The 19389-nt window shown below is 35.2% G+C and overlaps 1 protein-coding gene across 1 annotated transcript in view; it reads left to right on the forward strand.

Moving 5' to 3' along the window:
* LOC134797531 (probable G-protein coupled receptor CG31760) overlaps positions 1–19389 on the forward strand; it is a 126281-nt gene that overhangs the window by 65465 nt on the left and 41427 nt on the right. The window contains 1 exon segment of the mRNA XM_063769806.1: positions 18706–18735. The gene's annotated coding sequence lies outside the window, so the exon portion shown is untranslated.

Genomic DNA, 19389 nt, shown 5'->3' on the forward strand with positions numbered 1-19389 from the left:
TTAATTAAACTAACCGTTGCACACATGGATTTTATACACTTGGTAGAAAAGTGTACCTTTTCTTCATTTAGGTACATTAGGCAACAAAATATTACAATCTGTGCATTGAATAAAGAATGACTCTCGCGAATTTGAGGCATAACAATACCAAACATTTTAGGACACAAAAACTGATATGTACTTATTAGATAAAATCATTCTTGATCATATATGCGTCATCACGTATCTCAACAAATAAGGGATAGAAATAGAATGTTCATGTTGCGTATCAGAGGTTTTGATCAAATGTTTTGTACCGACCCTTCATATTTACAATGAATAGGTACTTAAGAGTTAGTCCAAGAAAAGTCTGCAGCGATTTTATTAGCCTACGCAGTGCAACTGTTATTTTACATGTTATCATTTCATAGAAGTTTGACGTTTAAAATAACACTTACACTGCGTGGGCTATCAAATCGCTGCAGACTTTTCTTGGATTAACCCTACAACTTTGTGATTTTCGAAGTTGTGACAGCTTTTTATTGTTAAAGTGTATTCAAATCTGATTTGTCTGTGACTTGTTGAAATATAATTTAGGTTGGTATTCCACCTGTCCAATATCTTCGTCTAATGTGCATTGCGTCTCACTCTCTCACTAAACAAAATGTGAGACGCAAATACACACTACCTAATCTACAGTGTTTGAGGAAGAAACAAATTAAACAAGGGCACTGGCGTAAATATTTTAATATGTTTTTTCTTATCTTGCCAATGAATCTATCACCGTGGATCCCTAAAATCCAAGATAACCCTTCCAACGGGTCCGTTAAAATATTTGCCTAAGGCATGCACGACAAGCCGCATCACTTACCCAAAATGGAAAAAACCGGACAAGTGCGAGTCGGACTCGCCCACCGAGGGTTCCGTACTTTTTAGTATTTGTTGTTATAGCGGCAACAGAAATACATCATCTGTGAATATTTCAACTGCCTACCCAAGTAGCACAGATTAGCTGTATAGCAGCCGCATAATGAAGTACGAATACGCTTGAAGCTGGAATATAAAAACTGCATAAGAGCTGTATAAGCGTCTTTTCAGCTTTTATAACTCTTAAATGGGCACAAATTAGGCAGCCTTAAGTTCACATAGCTACTTAAGAGCGTTGTAGCAGCAATTTAACGGAATTATAAGGGGTAACAGGAGTTATAAGAGGTGTATATTGGCTGGGTAAGAGACCACCAGTTACCCTTTATTCAGCTAATATGTCACATGTGCGCCCTAATACCGGGAAAGATTGACGTTGGGCTGAATAAAAGATAATTAATAACATACTTTTACACCTCTGCCTTAAAAATCTGCTATTATATTTAGTATAGTGACGACGAACGCAGAGGTGAACATATTAATATTGAAGCAAAAACGTCAAGCGCAACGACACCATAAGTCATTTTGTTAAAGTGTTTAGTTAAATGTTTGTACATGATCTTTTATATATTAATGCGAAAAAGATGTTTGGGAATGCAAGTTTATTGACATTATATATATACATTATCTAAGAAAATTTCAGTGCGCCACGAAAATAATCAGTATTTATTTAAATTAATGATATAAATAAGCTATGTGTAAAAACTATTTCAGTGGTTCGGACAGAATTATGAGATAAAAAGTTAATAATACGTTATAGGAAGTACTAAACTAATGATTTAGGTTAAGAACTCAGGCACAAAACCATATTGTTACCCTTAAAAGTTGGAAAAGCAATTTCAATTTTGTAGGTTATATACAATAAAATGGCGGTCAATGTTAAAAAGCAACGTGAACCGTTAAAATTCTTATATGCAGCATACGACTGTTATATATCTGATAAAGATACTTAAGTGAACCACTATAAAGTCCAAGTCGTTATTTCGATACACTAGTGAACCTCTAAACAGTTATAAGGCATCTTATGAACGTTTTAACAGCCGCTATGCAGACAGTCCCAATGGTAGTATAATAGGCTGCTTAGCGGTAAACATGTTCAGCGCTAAGCCGTATTATGCGCCACATGTGTTCGATTATACGTCTATTGGTTTCATAATAGTTCACTCGTTCTCCCTTATAATAAGTCAGCGAAATAAAAGCTGCTTTAACAGTAAACATGTTCAGCGATAAGCTGTATTATGCGCCCCATGTGTTCCATTATACGTCTATTGGCTTCATAATAGTTCATTCGTGCTTCCTCAAAAAGTCAGAATAATAAAAGCTGCTTAGCGGTAAACATGTTCAGCTATAAGCTGTATTATGCGTCCCATGTGTTCCATTTATACGTCTATTGGCTTCATATTAGTTCACTCGTGCTCCCTTAAAAGTCAGCGTAATAAAAGCTGCTTAGCGGTAAACATGTTCAGCGATAAGCTGTATTATGCGCCACGTGTGTTCCATTATACGTCTATTGGGTTCATAATAGTTCATTCGTGCTTCCTTAAAAAGTCAGCGTAATAAAAGCTGCTTAGCGGTAAACACGTTCAGCGATAAGCTGTATTATGCGCCACATGTGTTCCATTATACGTCTATTGGCTTCATATTAGTTCACTCGTGCTCCCTTAAAAGTCAGTGTAATAAAAGCTGCTTAGTGGTAAACATGTTAAGCGACAAGCTGTATTATGTGCCACATGTGTTCCATTATACGTCTATTAGCTTCATAATAGTTCACTTGTGCTCCCTTAATAAGTCAACGTAATAAAAGTCCACAATTACCTCCTTATACAGCATATGGCGTAATTTTATCCACTAAACAGACCTTATAACGGTTAAAGCATTTGATAACCCTTAAAGCTGTATAGGGTCGTAGCAAATATACCTTTATATCACTCTTTGCGTATTAATGGTAGTTTTCAGAGCCGTAATGCAGCTTTTAATCAGCCCTAAGCTATATAAATATCACTGAGATCTATTATACAGCTGTAGGACCACGAGTGTGCTCTTATAAGTGTCTTAATACGCACAGAGCGTTAGATAGAACTAAAAGTGAGTAGTTATAGAGCTATCTGTGCTACTTGGGTAGCTATCACGGTTCATGAGATACAGCCTGGTGACAGACGGACGGATGGACGGACGACAGCGGAGTCTTATTAATAGGGTCCCGTTTATACCCTTTGGGTACGGAACCCTAAAAATGAGCCGGCAGTAGCGTTAATAAATGTTTGAAAAGGAGTCCTGCTCTAATCGATAAAGCCAAGGATAAAGACAACATCACTTTGTTGTCATCCTACATTTATTTATAGTCACGACTCACGACCTACTACTTCGTCACTGTCTCACGGCAGGACCCAAAGAAATATCTTGCGAAGTTCCTAAACTCATCAAAGTAGGTACACCAGCTGCTCTTCCCGTATTAAATGTTGTTCGACCTCAAAACTCTACACGCTAACTTAATCGACATCTGCCGTCGACGTAAGGGAGAGGATGGCAACATTATAATGGATATCTAATACTGTACCTACGTGTAATTGAATTACTTATCATTATTACGGCATATTCCGTCTGTTTAACGTACCTATCCTACACGACTAGAAAATTCTAATGTGAATATGCTTATTTCGGTACATAGTAGGTACGTACATAAATATACGTGCAGAGCACGTATGCTTTAGAGGAATTTTATGTTGCGACAATTTGATTGAATATTTCGTATTTCAAAACCGAGGCTACACAAGCTTTCACGGTCTGACACAAAATTAAATTTATTGAACTTTATATTCATGCGATAAACTGTTTTGTGTCAATAAGTTCGATATATATGATGTTCAGGCGTGATTTCAATATCGTTGCAATGTCATATAAATTGATTAAGTTAAAATTACTTTGCAGTACATATTAAACCGGACATCCCGATATAATTGTACTAGGCTATATGCTGAGCAAATTCAACTACATTTGTAGACATTTAGGTACCTACTAGCTTATTTTATGTAAATAAGTCTACGATTTCAAATGGCGAGATCCTTTCATTCTTTGTAGCATTAGGGTCAAGATAACATGGGTAAATAAATGCCCCGTTTTGCCAATTTTCACAGAAAAAGGACAGTACTTATAAGAGAGTCTACTTATCTAAAATCGTCTTTAGAATATATAAGAGGCATTTGTCTCTTTCCTCCACTGATAACTTATTAGTCCCGATAAATCCAATAGGTGTGATGCGGGCGTCCCTAATTTCAAACTTCCTTCCTCACCCTGTCTTCCGGCAAGTCAGCGCTTTCACTAGGCGTGTCTGTTGATCATAGACTAGGAATCCTCTAGACGGAGTTTAGAGCAATTATTTCATGAAACCGATGCTGCCAAAAATACTGGGGTGCGAGGGACGAGGTGAGCGAGGTCCCGTGCCGTGATTGGTCCGTTCAAAGACACGGACGTCACACAAAGACACTTTCGACTCGAAAATGGAGTAAAACTACCGTATATTGTGGCAGAGGGTGGGGGGATGGGTAGAGCAGTAGCAGCAGCAGGGGTAAGCATAGTAATGCTTCAGTCTGAAGGATGTCTTGTCTGTGCTGTTGATGAATAGATATAGAATTGAAATTCAAAAGTCTCTGCCTCATGAATTTAAATCAGCTCTTATACACCTGTCTACTGACCCTGGCTGTTTAATAAAAACAAACCTTAAAACCAGTGGATAGAGGTTATTTTCCAATGCTGGGGAACGATGATCGGCTGTGATCAATATTTATTGCCCTAGGCTAACATGTCATGTCTACCGTGTTTGAACGTGGTTGTGTATATATTAAAGTTTTGTTTACTGGAAAATGTATGCGTATTGGTTTCATTTAATGGATACCTATGCTGAATTACATTTGCGAGACAAGGCTAGATGCATCCGATTTCCGGAAGTGACAATTTAAGTTTCTAATGATTATGACCCGAAGGTCATGAATAAAAGGAAATTCATCGCGAGTGTTCACCATTCATGAATACGTCGTATTCTCGTCGGATGAGTCTTGAACCTGTAAAGATTTAAGCTTACCATTTTCGCAAATGATTTCAGAGACGGCACTATAGTTTGAACAAAACAATTTTAAAATTAATTACTTTAAAACTAAACCAAAAAATTAGTTGCTTGTGTAAAAAAATTAGGTTCATAAGGACAAAGTAGACAACGTGTTGAAACAATATACTGGTACCTAACCATTTTACTGCCACTTCTATAGGTCTTTAAACTGTCCTTACATCAGAGATTTCTTTTATGCCTTCATGCTGCCCTCCTAACGAAAAGTGCAATAACTCGAGTTTTGGGTCAAGTTGAGTTATATACATATTCGCGTTGAGCATAACGAGTTCTATATTTTCTTCTTAGACAGTTTTAAGGTATCTGTAACGTAAACATGATTTTTATTAATCAAAACTGCAATATCTGAGGCAATGACTTGTGATTTACTTATAAAGAACGACATAACTGTAGTTATCGCTCTTATGCTTAGTAAAATTGTGATAACAAATGTTAGTCCAATAACTAATCAATAATCATAAACGCAATAAGTGAAGTTGTTACACTTATGTTTAGGATTGTCGAAATTTTAAAGATAAGTTTATTTAATAACAAGGCAATACAACTAAGTTATTGCATTTATGTTTAGGACGATGGGGCACAGACAGTATAGTTTTACCAATAAAGGTGCAATATGATGGCAAGTTGTCGCATTTATGAGTAGTAAAATGTTCACTGCGGGCGAAGGGTACGGAATAAGTTTCCATTTTGTGCCATGAGCATCCATCAGTCGCCTATTTTTGTTAGATTTTTTTACCGAATAATATAATTGCAATAGTGAGACATGAAAAACTAGTATTATTTACCAGAAGTAATAGAAAAAATAAATGTTTATTTTTTTTATTACTTGTGTTATTGTAATGTTATGTCATATAATCTTTAATAGAAAAGAACCGACTTCTCAAAATAGTTTGAAATGCCATATATACATTATTGGCTGGTATTTAACTGATATAGTAATCCACTTCGTCACCTTTTTCTCGTAGCATGTTTCGTTTCTGTAAGGGTCGCAGTTCTATCTTAACCTAACCCACAAAATCGAAATCGCCAAACTATGCATCGTTGAAGAGTTCTGTTCTAATCATCATCAGCAGTTCCACTTCATCAAATGCGACAGTTTTTAATGTAAACGCTTGATTTTCTGTTGAAAATACAAAAATCTCTATACGTATGCCTTTAAGATTTGGGGAGTTCCCTCGACCTCATGGATCCCATGTTCAGAACTCGAGCTTGACATAAATGTGGCTTAAAAACTTAACTTGCTTAATAAACATAACGAAGAGGATAAATCACCACACGTGAACTATGCGTCGTTGAACAGTTCTGTTCTGATCATCATCAGCAGTTCCACTTCATCAAATGCGACAGTTTTCAAATGAAAATACTTGATTTTCTGATGAAAATACAAAAAATCTCTATACGCATGCCTTTAAGATTTGAGGAGTTCCCTCGATTCCTCGTGGAACCCATCATCAGAACTCGAGCCTGACAAAAATATGGCTTAAAAACTTAACTTGCTTAACAAACATAACGAAGAGGACCAATCGTCAAACGTGAACTATGCGTCGTTGAGGAGTTCTGATCTGTATGTAGTTTTGTGTTTTATCCAACTTTCTTTTCTATCAATATACCATCTATCCCATCCTCGTCGCCAGATGATACATATGGAACCGGGAGCGATAGCAAGTAAAACGACCGTTTGCATTGACGACTGATTTATTACTGACTTGTAGGTAGATCACAGAACTACATACAGATCAAGTTCCCTTCTGATCATCATCAGCAGTTCCACTTCATCAAATGTCACTTTTCTTAATGTATATGCTTGATTTGAGGAGTTCCCTCAATTCCTCATGGATCCCATCATCAGAACTGGGGTTTGATAAACACGGGACCAATCTGTACGCATATACATCCAATTAAAAAAAGAATTTTCAAAATCGGTCCTGTAATAACGGAGGTATGGAGTAAAAAACATAAAAAATAAAAATAAAAAAACATACAACCGAATTGATAACCTCCTCCTTTTAGATTTGGAAGTCGGTTAAAAATACACTTTTGCAACAACCATAATAGAAAAAAAAATTAAACACATCGTCTTACTAATTAAAACTGCAATAAGTAAACTACTTATTGTACTTAAGATTCAAGCATACAGTACAGCAGCATACTATAATTGCTTAAAATAATCGTAATATCTTGAATTACTAACGATAAGTGCAATAAGTAGACTACTTATTGCAGTTATGGCTTGTAATTATATCATGTCTGTATTGGACCATCCTAAGCATAAGTGCGTTTGCTCATTTTTTTTAGTATAAATAAATAAATAAATAATTATTAGGTACGTACAAATAAACTCAAAAATATTATCTATTTTTTGGTCAAAGTTTCAAGTCAATAGGATGTGTAATATTGGAGATATCAACTAAACAAATTTAAAATCTTTTACCGCGTTTTTCTCGAAAGTAGCTTGACTCTAGTTATTGCACTTTTCGTTAGGAGGGCAGCATGATTCTCCTCGTTTCATTCAACTCGCTCGTAACATAACGACCTATTTGAAGCCGAATAGTGATTTTTACGACGCTGACGTGAGATAGATACGACGAAATATCAATCCCGTTGTAATCCAAGTGGAAATTCCTGAAATGAAATTCACGGCTCATGTAACTCCACGTACGCTTATCCAAGAGGCTTATTCAGATTTCAATGACGCTAAGTTGATATTAATCTCAGGCCATCCCTATTATTCTAATATTAGTAAGAGTGAGACAAAATTAAACAGATATCATTTAGGTCAAAAGAAATCGCAATATCGGGCCAAGGCTTTGAACCTGAAACGATTGTATAAACGGAGCCTTGAGTATTTTTACAGGTTAGCGGTTCATTTCTACTGACTAACCTTTCATTTCTTATATTTTACACTCTGAAAATGATACACAAGTTTACCAAAGACTATATAACATTAGCAGAGGAAATTAGTTATCTGTATGGAAATGGATAGGATAGACTAACGTCTACAATACATTGTGAATTACCTTCATATATTTTAATTACTGTATATTTCCGACATAATGGCCATCGCTATCGTGTTTAGAATTTACCTGTTGTATCATGTTCTTAGTTAAGGCGTTTTGGAACACACTACGATCACGTGACTATAACGTGACCGACGCGACCAAGCAAACTGTAACGAACAAACTGACTTGTGGAATACACGGAGTTCTCAATTATGTTATTGTTTCATTGAATACTAATTGCTTAACACGATACATGGCGCAGTCGCAGTCTACTCCGTCAATCATGTCGATGTTTAACATACCTGAAAAGTTAAACGTATCAGGAAATCTGTCGGAGAATTGGAAAACGTTTGAACAGAACCTGAAAATATATTTGGTGGCGTCCGGCTTAGACAAAAGCGATGACACAAGGAAAGTGGCGATCCTTTTAAATGTAATTGGTGAGGATGGCATTAAAATCTACAATAACTTTGCGTTGACGACGACGGAAGACGTAAAGTTTGAAGATGTCATGAAGAAGTTCAAGGACTATTGTGAACCTAAAAAGAATGTTCTTCATTCAAGGTTCCTTTTTTACACCAGAAAGCAGGAGGAGAGCGAACCATTTGACAGCTTCCTAACTGATGTAAAGAGGCTAGTTAAGAGTTGTAAATTTGGAGCGGAAGAAGATGATGCTGTTCGCGACCGACTCGTATTGGGTACCAATGACCTGCATACCCAGAAGAAGATAGTCATAGAAGGCGATGCAGAATTGGACATGGTAATCACAAAGTTGCGACTTGCCGAATTAGGACGTCAACATGCTGCAGAGGTCCAAGGCAAAGTCAAGGTTGATAAGGTGATTGAAAAAAAATCGAACAGCAAACCGATACATAATAATAATATGGTACTGAAATGCAAATGGTGCGGAGAACAACATGAGCGTAAACTCGAAGTGTGTCCGGCTCGTGGCAAATTATGTACAAAGTGCAATCGGTACAACCATTATGCTACAGTGTGCCGCAGCAAATATGTAAAAGCTATTGCAGACAATCAGGAAGATAGTGATGGTGAATTTTATTGTGGCAGTGTTCAGAAGGTACGTTCTAAAGAATGGACACAAGCATTATTAATAGAAGACACCAAGAGTATCAAGTTTAAGCTAGATTGTGGTTCAGATGTTAACTTGATTCCGTTCAGTGATTATCAAGCGATTAAACAAAGAAAAAACCTGAAGTTGGAATCTTCTAAATGTAATCTCTATGCTTACAACAATACAGGGATAAAAGTATATGGCTCTATATTGTTGGAAGTCAAATTAATGAGTAAATGCTATTTTATAGAATTTATTGTTACAGATTCAGAGTTTCAACCAACCCTGGGCAGAGATGCTTGTTCAATGCTAGGTTTGGTTGAAAGAAAATACATTAATAAAATTGACTCACTGGAAAATGACATTGTTACAGATGATCCAAGGAAAATTGAATTAATTGTTTATTGTTTATTGTTTATTGTTTATTGTGTATTGCATTTCCATGTTGTTACATAAAGGTGTTACAATAATTTCCAGTACAGTGACATGGACCCTGTAAGGGCACAGCAATTCTTATTCTAAAATAACAACTAATACTCGTATAATAACTAATTCTAGGCATGTCAAACAAATTAAATTAAAATATGTAATAACAATCAATGTTCATAACTTAAAATAACTAAATAAGGTCAAGAACTATAATACAATCAAAAATATTTACACACAATTAAAATTTAAAATAACATTACAATTACAAATTATTAATTAGCTATTTACATGACTGTATAATTTTAAATAAAGCTAAAAGAATGCCGATACCTAGTTATAACTAAATACTAACATTACAATTCTGGCAAGAACTCCTGAGTAGAGTAGAAACATTTATCCAGCAAGAATGTCTTTAAATTATTTTTGAATATGTTAAAGTCAGATTCATGTTTAATAATGTCTGGTAAATGATTATACAATTTTACACACATTGCAAAAGGACCAGAGTGAACCATTTGTAATTTTGATTGCAAAGTACCAAGATGTATTTACTGGGACAGGGAGATTTCCAGCTGAATGTCAAATACTACTAAAAGAAGGGTCTGTACCAATCTCAAAACCACCTCATCGTGTTCCTCTAAAATTAAAAGAAAAACTTAAGTCTGAACTTGAACGATTGTGTAAAAAAGGTGTCATATCAAAGATGGATGAAGCCACAGAATGGATCAATAGAATTGTGATAGTTGAGAAAGACCAACATGCAATCCGTGTGTGCTTAGACCCTAGGGATCTAAATAAGTGTATTCTTAAGAAATATTATGAAATACCAACTATAAATGACCTTAAATCTAAAATATCTGATGCTAAATATTTCTCGGTCCTAGACTTGAAAGAGTCTTTTTGGCAAATTGGTCTTTCTGAATCTAGTAAAAAGCTTTGTACATTTTCAACAGTCTTTGGCACATACAATTTTAATGTTTTACCATTCGGATTAGACATTTCAGCTGAAATATTTCAAGAAAACTGTGAAAATTGTTTCAAAAACATAGAAAATACATTTATATACATTGATGATTTTTTAATATATGGCAAAACAAAAGAGGAACATGATGTGGCTTTAGAAAAAGTCTTATTAAGGGCACGAGAATTAAATATTCAATTTAATCTTAAAAAATTTCAATATCTCCCTGAAATAGTAAAGTATTTTGGTCATGAGATAATTTATGGTTGTCTGATGCCTGATAAAAATAAGGTTAAAGCTATAATGGATTATGACTCGCCCTCCGATAAACAAAGTTTACAAAGGTTTCTGGGCATGGTAAATTATATGAGAGATTACATCCCAAGATTGTCCGAATTAACAAGCCCACTAAGAGAACTTTTAAAAAAAGATGTTGTGTTTCAGTGGAGAGCGACTCATGAAAAGTGTATTGAACAAATCAAAAACATTCTTATTAGTCCACCTGTTTTAAGAAATTTTGATCCCAAGCAACCTTTAACTATCCAGACTGATAGTTCAAAAAATGCAATTGGCTGCGTTTTGATGCAGTTTAAACAACCAGTTGCATTTGCATCTAAAAGCCTAAGTAAAACTGAATGTGAATATGGTCAAATAGACAAGGAATTTTTAGCCATTTTATTTGCTTGTAAAAAATTTCATTATTATATATATGGTAGGCATACTGTAGTCCAAACTGATCATCAACCATTAGTTGCATTAATGAAAAAAGAAATTTATTCCATTGCATCACAAAGACTACGAAAAATTAGATTAAAACTAAATATATATGATATTGATGTCCAGTATGTTAAGGGTTCACAGATGTTGATTGCGGATGCTATAAGTAGAGCATCTTCTAAAGCTGATGCTAGTACACTTGAACAATCTTTGGACCATGTTGTTCATACTGTGAATGTATGTGATAGCTTTCTCATAGAGATTACAGAAGCCACATGTAAAGATGCAGCACTATCCCAAATGATAGAATACTGTAATAATGGTTGGCCTACAAATATTGATAAAGTTACAGATCTTGTCAAACCTTATTGGAAATTAAAAAATAACATTGTAGTTGAAAATAATATTGTATATTTAGATAATAGGATTATAGTTCCTTCATCTCTTAAAAAACTGTTATGGAAAGAGTACACTCTGCACATTTTGGTATCACTAAAACGCTGGGTAGAGTAAAGTCACTCTTCTTTTGGCTAAACATGAAAAGTGATGTCATTGATACTATAAGTAAATGTCATTTATGTGAAAAATATAGTACTAGAAAAGTAAAGGAATCCTTATTATTAGATGAAACTACACCATCACTCCCATATCATAAAGTGGGTTGTGATTTTCTAAATTATGGTAATGAAAACTATCTAGTAGTGGCTGACTACTATACTAAGTGGTTTGATCTAATAAAAGTTAATTCTATGACTGCTGCAACAGTTATAAAAATATTAAAAACCTTATTTGCTACTCATGGTATACCAAGCATTCTCAGAGCTGACAACATGCCATTCAACTCAATTGAATTTAAAAACTTTGCAAAAATGTATAAATTCTCTGTTGCTACATCTAGCCCGCTGTATCCTAAATCGAATGGCTTTGTTGAAAAATATGTTGGTATAGCAAAGAATATGTTAAAAAAATGCAAGGATGAAAATTTAGACATACATCTTGTTATCTTAGAATATAGGAATAGCCCAGTGATAGGTTCACCATACTCTCCATCTCAATTGTTGTTTAGTCGTTTTACTAAGTCTACACTGCCAATACACAACAACTTGCTTGCACCAAAAGTAGTCACTGATTTTGATAAGTATCAAGAAAAAAGAAACATTATGAATAAAACGAATTATGATAAAACTGCCAGACGTTATAATTATACTCTAGAAAAAGGGCAAGATGTTGTATATCGCAGAGAAAATGTATGGTTGCCAGCCAAAATAGTGGACTCTCACAGTTCGCCCAGGTCTTACTTGATCCAAGATGATCAGGGTTCTATGTTAAGAAGGAACTCTTCGCAACTGAAGCCATCAGCAACTTCCAAGATACCATCAGATGTTTCTGTTAGCTCGCCGAGGCGATGCGTTATACCTGAGGATGGGGACTCGGAGTTGCCTATGGGTTCTGAACAAATGATGGAACCTGGATCTTCGGCTAATTGTGAAGGCAGACTTAAACGTGTTATTAACCCTCCAGCTTATCTTAAAGACTATGAGACAGACTTATCATATAAGGGGGAAGATGTATCATGTTCTTAGTTAAGGCGTTTTGGAACACACTACGATCACGTGACTATAACGTGACCGACGCGACCAAGCAAACTGTAACGAACAAACTGACTTGTGGAATACACGGAGTTCTCAATTATGTTATTGTTTCATTGAATACTAATTGCTTAACACGATACACCTGTTGGAAGGTATGGGTACCTAATTATGGTTATTAATTAATTAATTGGCATGGGCCAATTATAAAACACAAGTAGGAAAGAAGGTGATGTTCACTTGTCCAGTGACTTTTGATGTGGACCGTGGTAACACATGATCAAAGTAAAATCTTACGCAAATGGCGCAGAGTGAAGATTTATTCAAAAATTATATGTCATCATTATCTTGCCCTTTTCCCATTCACTTGGGGTCGGCGCAGCATGTCTTTCTCTTCCATACCTCTCTGCAGCCCGTCATCTCATCATTCACTTGCGTTCGTTTCATATATTATCATCTCTCACACAGTCCATCCACCTTTTCCTCGGATTTCCTTTCCTCGTACTTCCCTACTCGTACTAATTCAAAAATTATATGTAAGTAGATCTTAGTCTACAGATGAATTAAAGTACTCTCTAATTGTCCAAGCCACCCAAAATTGTAAAACAGTGTAGGAAGGCGATTTATCACTCGAAACAAATTTGTCACGAAATATTAAACTGATGTCGTTGCGCGGGCGAGGCGAGTCGTGCCGGCAATTTACAAGAAAACTCGGGTCAGCTTTATGAACTAAAGTATGAAACTTGTTATGCATTATTCAGCTTGGAATTATAAAGCCTTTGCGTTAACGCTGCGTTGTTTGGTTCGAAATTAGACGCGTGATAAGCCTCACACCGGAATATGTTCATTTTGTACAGAATTAGCTACTCTAGATTTTAGGGAGAAATTATGGTGAAATTAATTTGTCTAAAAAATAATATTGATTGTAATTAGTGTCAAACTAATTGCCAGCCTGACATGAAATGGAAGCCATGTGAAATATTGTAATAAAACAAATTACAAATTTGACACTTTCAAAAGTTTTTATTAACCACCACACAATGAAGCTATTTTCTTGATCTAATTTTGTGCAAGAGCTTACAAAGAAATCGCAATATCGGGCCAAGGTTTTGAACCTGAAACGATTGTATAAACGGAGCCTTGAGTATTTTTTACAGGTTAGCGGTTCATTTCTACTGATTATGTCTATGTAACTTACGTACGCTCTACGTAAGACTTTCCAAACCTAAGCCTGTCTTAAAGTACCACATAGACCAGCGGTCGGCAACCAGCAGCCCGCGGGCCGCATGCGGCCCGCGAACCTCTCACTTGCGGCCCGCGAGCCTCGGCTATTTTGTATGTAATATTGACAAATGACAATGTCTGATAAAGTCATAAATATTAACAAAGTGCGGCTCGCGTCTACTTCGTTAACTGCTCTGTGGCCCTTGGCTACTAAAAGGTTGCCGACCGCTGAATAAACTATTATAGAGAGGAACAAAAAAGTTCCCGAGACACGTACTAGGCTTACCCTTAAGGCATTCGTTAGTAAGGGATGAGTACAAAAGGGCAACGATCAAAGTGCATCCGTAAAGGGCACGAGATAAGATAAAAAGCAATAACTCTTGCAAACTATTGCGAGGTCCAAACTCGACCTCGATGTAACAAGTGGTTCCCCACTATATTCGAAGTACTAAAGAAGGTTCTACTTGACATAAACGGTATCTTAGATAAAGACCTACATTCAACTGGCTTAGTCGTCGGGCTCAGATTAACATAGTTAAATATATTTATATGAAATAAGTAAATAATTTGCACACTAAGTAGGTACAGTGGCGACATAGAATAACTATTATTTATTAGGTACTAGCAGGTATTTCATAGTGGCGCGTGGTCACAGGACATAATGGTCTTTTGACAGTTGACAGATGTCAAATAATGTGAAAGTTTTAGAACCAGTTGCACCAACCACGCTTGACAGACTGATCAACATCACTCAGCAGAGAATTATGAAAATTACCGTACAATAAAATTTAGCGAACGCTTTAACGGTAACAGACGATTTGGTGCAACCGACCCTTACTCCATAAACATACCTACTTAAAACCTATTTTTATCTGAATGGACTATGTGTACACAAAAGAATAAGTTAGGTATTCTGTATATTCATGATTTCCTCTCCACCAAAGAAATGTTGTCGTTGTTCTTAAGTGACGGAAACAAATTTTCTTTAAAAAAAAGCATCGCACTTATTTTATTTTTATGGCAGTGGTGGAATTCTTGTCACGCGTCGTTCTTGGTTTGGATCTTGTAAATATTTAAGTGGCTTTAAATTATAAACTCGGCTTCAAGGATAATGCGTTTTTATTTGGACAAGGAAACTTCTCAATATGATTATCTAGAGGAAGTCGATATTTGCATTATTTAACAAAACAAACTTGTGTATAATAAGATTAATAAGTACCGCCAACTAGGGTGAATAGGGATAAAAACCGGGAATGACATTTACCTAATAGGTAAGTTCTTAAAAACTACCGACACACATTGTATCATGCAAGATATTCTATTATTTTCAATCGCATAATACATTTTTTTGTGGGTATTTTTAAAGAAATTATGCCTTTTCACCTCGGTCGACTTTATGTTTATAGTTTAAAAAATCAAAAGATAAATGTGACGACAATATACTCGTACCGTAACAAACAGTTCACGATCTGACATTTAGGTACTATAGTACAAAAATGTAAATAACTTTGTAGGGTTGTCACTGATATAAAAATATTTCATTTTAATGATTTCGTTTTACTTTTTAATCCAGCTTTATGATTATAATAACTCGATTGTAGATCACATAGATAATACTATCCTTTCAGCTCAGTTTCTAGAAATATTCCACCCTGTATAGATATGTAGAAGATTAGTATGTAACAGATTTATCTCTATTTCTAAAAGTATTCTAGGGTGGCAGATACTTTGTTTCATTCGCTTTGTTTGTTTCAGCGCGTTGTTTCATTCGCTAGTATTAATACTGACCGTACCAATGACATTTTTGAAGTCCATTTGGCTGATTAGCAATTCAAACTGGCTTTAATAGTTCCAAATGCATCTAAAACTATATTCATGCACGCTAATGGATATTGATTCCATCCAGTCCAATATCTCCATTGTCTGAGCTCACACAGACCACAGACGAGGTGCTCCGTACCTATTTGTATAATGAAATGTGCTTTTCATTTGTTCTGTCCATTGTACTTACTTACAGGTGAATTTTACATTGTGAAATTCCTTTTCACGACTTTTTGTCACTCGCTGCGAGAATAATTATTTTGAGTACCCCATGTTTGTTTATTTTTTACGCTTTAATTTTTCTCTCTCTCTCTCTGTTAATTAATTTGAAGATCGAGTCAAGGAAGTGAAAGAAGAATAAAGAGATGTTAGGCATAATTAATAAAAAATATTATCAGTCTCGTTTTCTCGAGAAACATTCATTATTTTGCAATAGATCTAACATACTTTAATGATTTGATCATTTGACCATTTTGGCCTAGTGGGTAGTGACCCTGCCTGTGAAGCCGATGGTCCCGGGTTCGAATCCCGGTAAGGGCATTTATTTCTGTGATGACACAGATATTTGTTCCTGAGTCATGGTTGTTTTCAGTATTTATATATTATATATATCGTTGTCTAAGTACCCACAACACAAGCCTTCATGAGCTTACCGTGGGGCTGTCAATTCGTGTAAAAAAAAATTAAAAATGTCCTATAATATTTATTTATTATTTGTTCTTACTTGTGTGATATCTGATAGAGTATAATATAGAATAGAAATAGGTTCAAACTCAAACAATTATTATTCACTTATTAAGTGTCAAAAACATATACTATAGAGACTATATAAAAATCGCTCTGTATTTCTGCTGAATTCTAGTCTAAACTAATGTAAACTATTGTTCATTGAATATTGTACTCAACTGTGTAAACTGTAGGTATGTACCTACCTATTATGAAATAAACGTTAATTCTATACCTACCACTATTTAAAACCGCCATTAAAACCTTCTTTAGGCGGAATGACATTGTGAAAGGTATTTCTACCTTGTATATCAGGTTGGATTAGACCAAGACAAGTCTACAACGATTTTGATAGCACAAGCAGTGCAAGTGCAATTTATGCGTCATAATTTCATAGAAGTCTGACGTTTAAAATAACACTTGCACTGCGTGTGCTGTCAAAATCGTTGCAGACATTTTCTTGGTCTAACTCTAAACATATTATTTCTAAGTTGAATCCTTCACTAAACTGGCTACATCTGTGAGATGTAAGTACATAAAGTAGAGATCAAGTTGACAAGCCTAACGCTGTTGGAAACTGTCGTATAATTTTCATTCATGCCTACTATTAAGTCGCTCCAAAGTTCCAAACGTGCTTAGTTTAGCAACTTGGCCAATTTAAATTAATGCGTTAAATCTAAATTGGGAATTAGGAACATGCCTTCAGATCCCTTGGGTGTTCTAAATAGTGCAAACAAATTAGATAGCTTGTTTGGGGCATTCTGCCATATTTTAGTATAGGACCACGGGGCCGGGATATCTACATATATGTAAGTAAGTAATATACTCATATTTACAAGTAAAAAATGAGAGCTAGATCGTCGTCGCATAGTAGTAGGGTGCCCAGAAGGCTGGTGGCATTGCCGCGCTGAATGGCGATGCCAATCCGCTGGGCAAGGAACCATCCGGCGCCGAGCTAGCTCCCATTTTTTACTTGTAAATATTTATGTGTTTATAGTTGTTAGAGTTTAGTTTTAATTTTAATGTTTAGTTTATTTATTTTGTTAAAACTGTTTTGTTAATATACCGTAAAACGGGGTGAGTAGGTTTCGCGGGGAGCTATGGGTTATGAATGGGGAGAGAAGGATTGAGAGGGGGGTGAGGTGGGTTTTTAAGGCTACTGCTACAAAATAATGTATTCCAATTTAAAATGGAGCTATAGTAATATTCATAATAAAAAAAAATCGATCCAACAATCTTCCAAAATCACCTTTGTATGAAAAACCCTCTCACCCCAAATACGAGGCACTACGGGGTGAGGTGGGTTTTCCTCTTTATCGTCAAAGTTATGAAATGGAACTACCCAAAATAAAATACAAACTAAAATACAAACGTCCGAACCACTTATTATATACACCATTCAGTTTTCACATGTAAAAATAAAATTTTATCGAGGTTTGAAAGTCAAATTTCACCCAACTCACCCCATTTTACGGTACTTAATAGGACATTGTAAAACGTGGCGTTCCACAAAAAGCTAACTCGTAGTTATGTGTATAAGTATTATATGGTGACGGAACATGTAATATTCGTTCAGTGTGACTCACATTTATCCCCAAAATCGGTAGGTATTTAATTTGTTTACACCCTGTGGAGGTGACGTAAATTTTATGCAGTTTCGTTGTTCCCATTTAATTCCTGAATTTCAAAAGTTCCTCCATTTTTATGGAACTCAAACATATTTTTCGCCATGGAATTCCAATGCATGATTTTTGTTTTGTTTACTGCGTAGTCCGAGAACACTCCTTATAATTTTTGCTTTCACAACTTTTAATTACGGGTGTCGCTTTATTAACTAAGTTTGTTGGATAAAAAATGAAAACAGTGAGATATTATGTATTAAGTGCATGAGAAAAGGATATATAAATTTATTCTTTGGTTATGGTTAAATACGCAATATTTAAGAATTTGTTTTAAATACAATATAATACCCTATTGTTCTACATATAGAAACATGTCTCTTTTTGTTATGTTATTAGATACTTTTGACGCATGGTCTGTGAGCGTTTAAACATTGAACAAGGACTGTAACATTTTCATTTTCCGATGTACCTAATGTCAATAAATTCATTATGAAATTAAACGTTTTTCCTTTTTGCTTTCAGATCGAGCCAGGCATGATTTGAACAGACAAGGTAGGTAATCATTTATTCCCAAAACAATCATCCTCTTCGTTAAAGCTAATCTTACCAGAAATACATAGGTACCTATGTCATATGAATGATTTTTTTTTCAGTAGTTGACAGAAAAAATGGCATTAACATAGGATGTAGGTACTATTGTATATTGTAAAAATGTTACTCTTTTTACGTAAAACACCCATTGTGAAAGTTAAAATGAAATTTAATAATGGCCATTATTCAAAATGTAAATTTACTCTGTAAATGGTGCTAATGCTAATCTACATTTTATATTTGCATTCAATTTTTCACCCTGTATTTTAACGTCAATTATATTGTATTGTGATTCACCTTAATTAATTTTCTTTTACAATTTTCTCTCTCAGTGCACCCATCAACAGTTAATAATTATTACAAATTGCTTAAATACATACCTAAGGTACTTATCGGATAAATCTAAGGTTTACATGTAAGCCGAGTTATTAGTTTTGAGGTAAAACCGTGAAACTTCACGAGTAATTACGAGCCCTCCCAATTATCGAGGGTGAAGGACCTCAGGGACCCCTAGGTGACCGCTATCTAACAGACCTCAAGTTTATATATACAGGGTGGAAGAAAAAAAAAATACCCAAAAAATTAAGGCACTTAAATTTACTCTAAAGAAACATA

Source organism: Cydia splendana, chromosome 15 (genome assembly GCF_910591565.1).
Source record: "Cydia splendana chromosome 15, ilCydSple1.2, whole genome shotgun sequence".
Lineage (NCBI taxonomy): Eukaryota > Metazoa > Arthropoda > Insecta > Lepidoptera > Tortricidae > Cydia > Cydia splendana.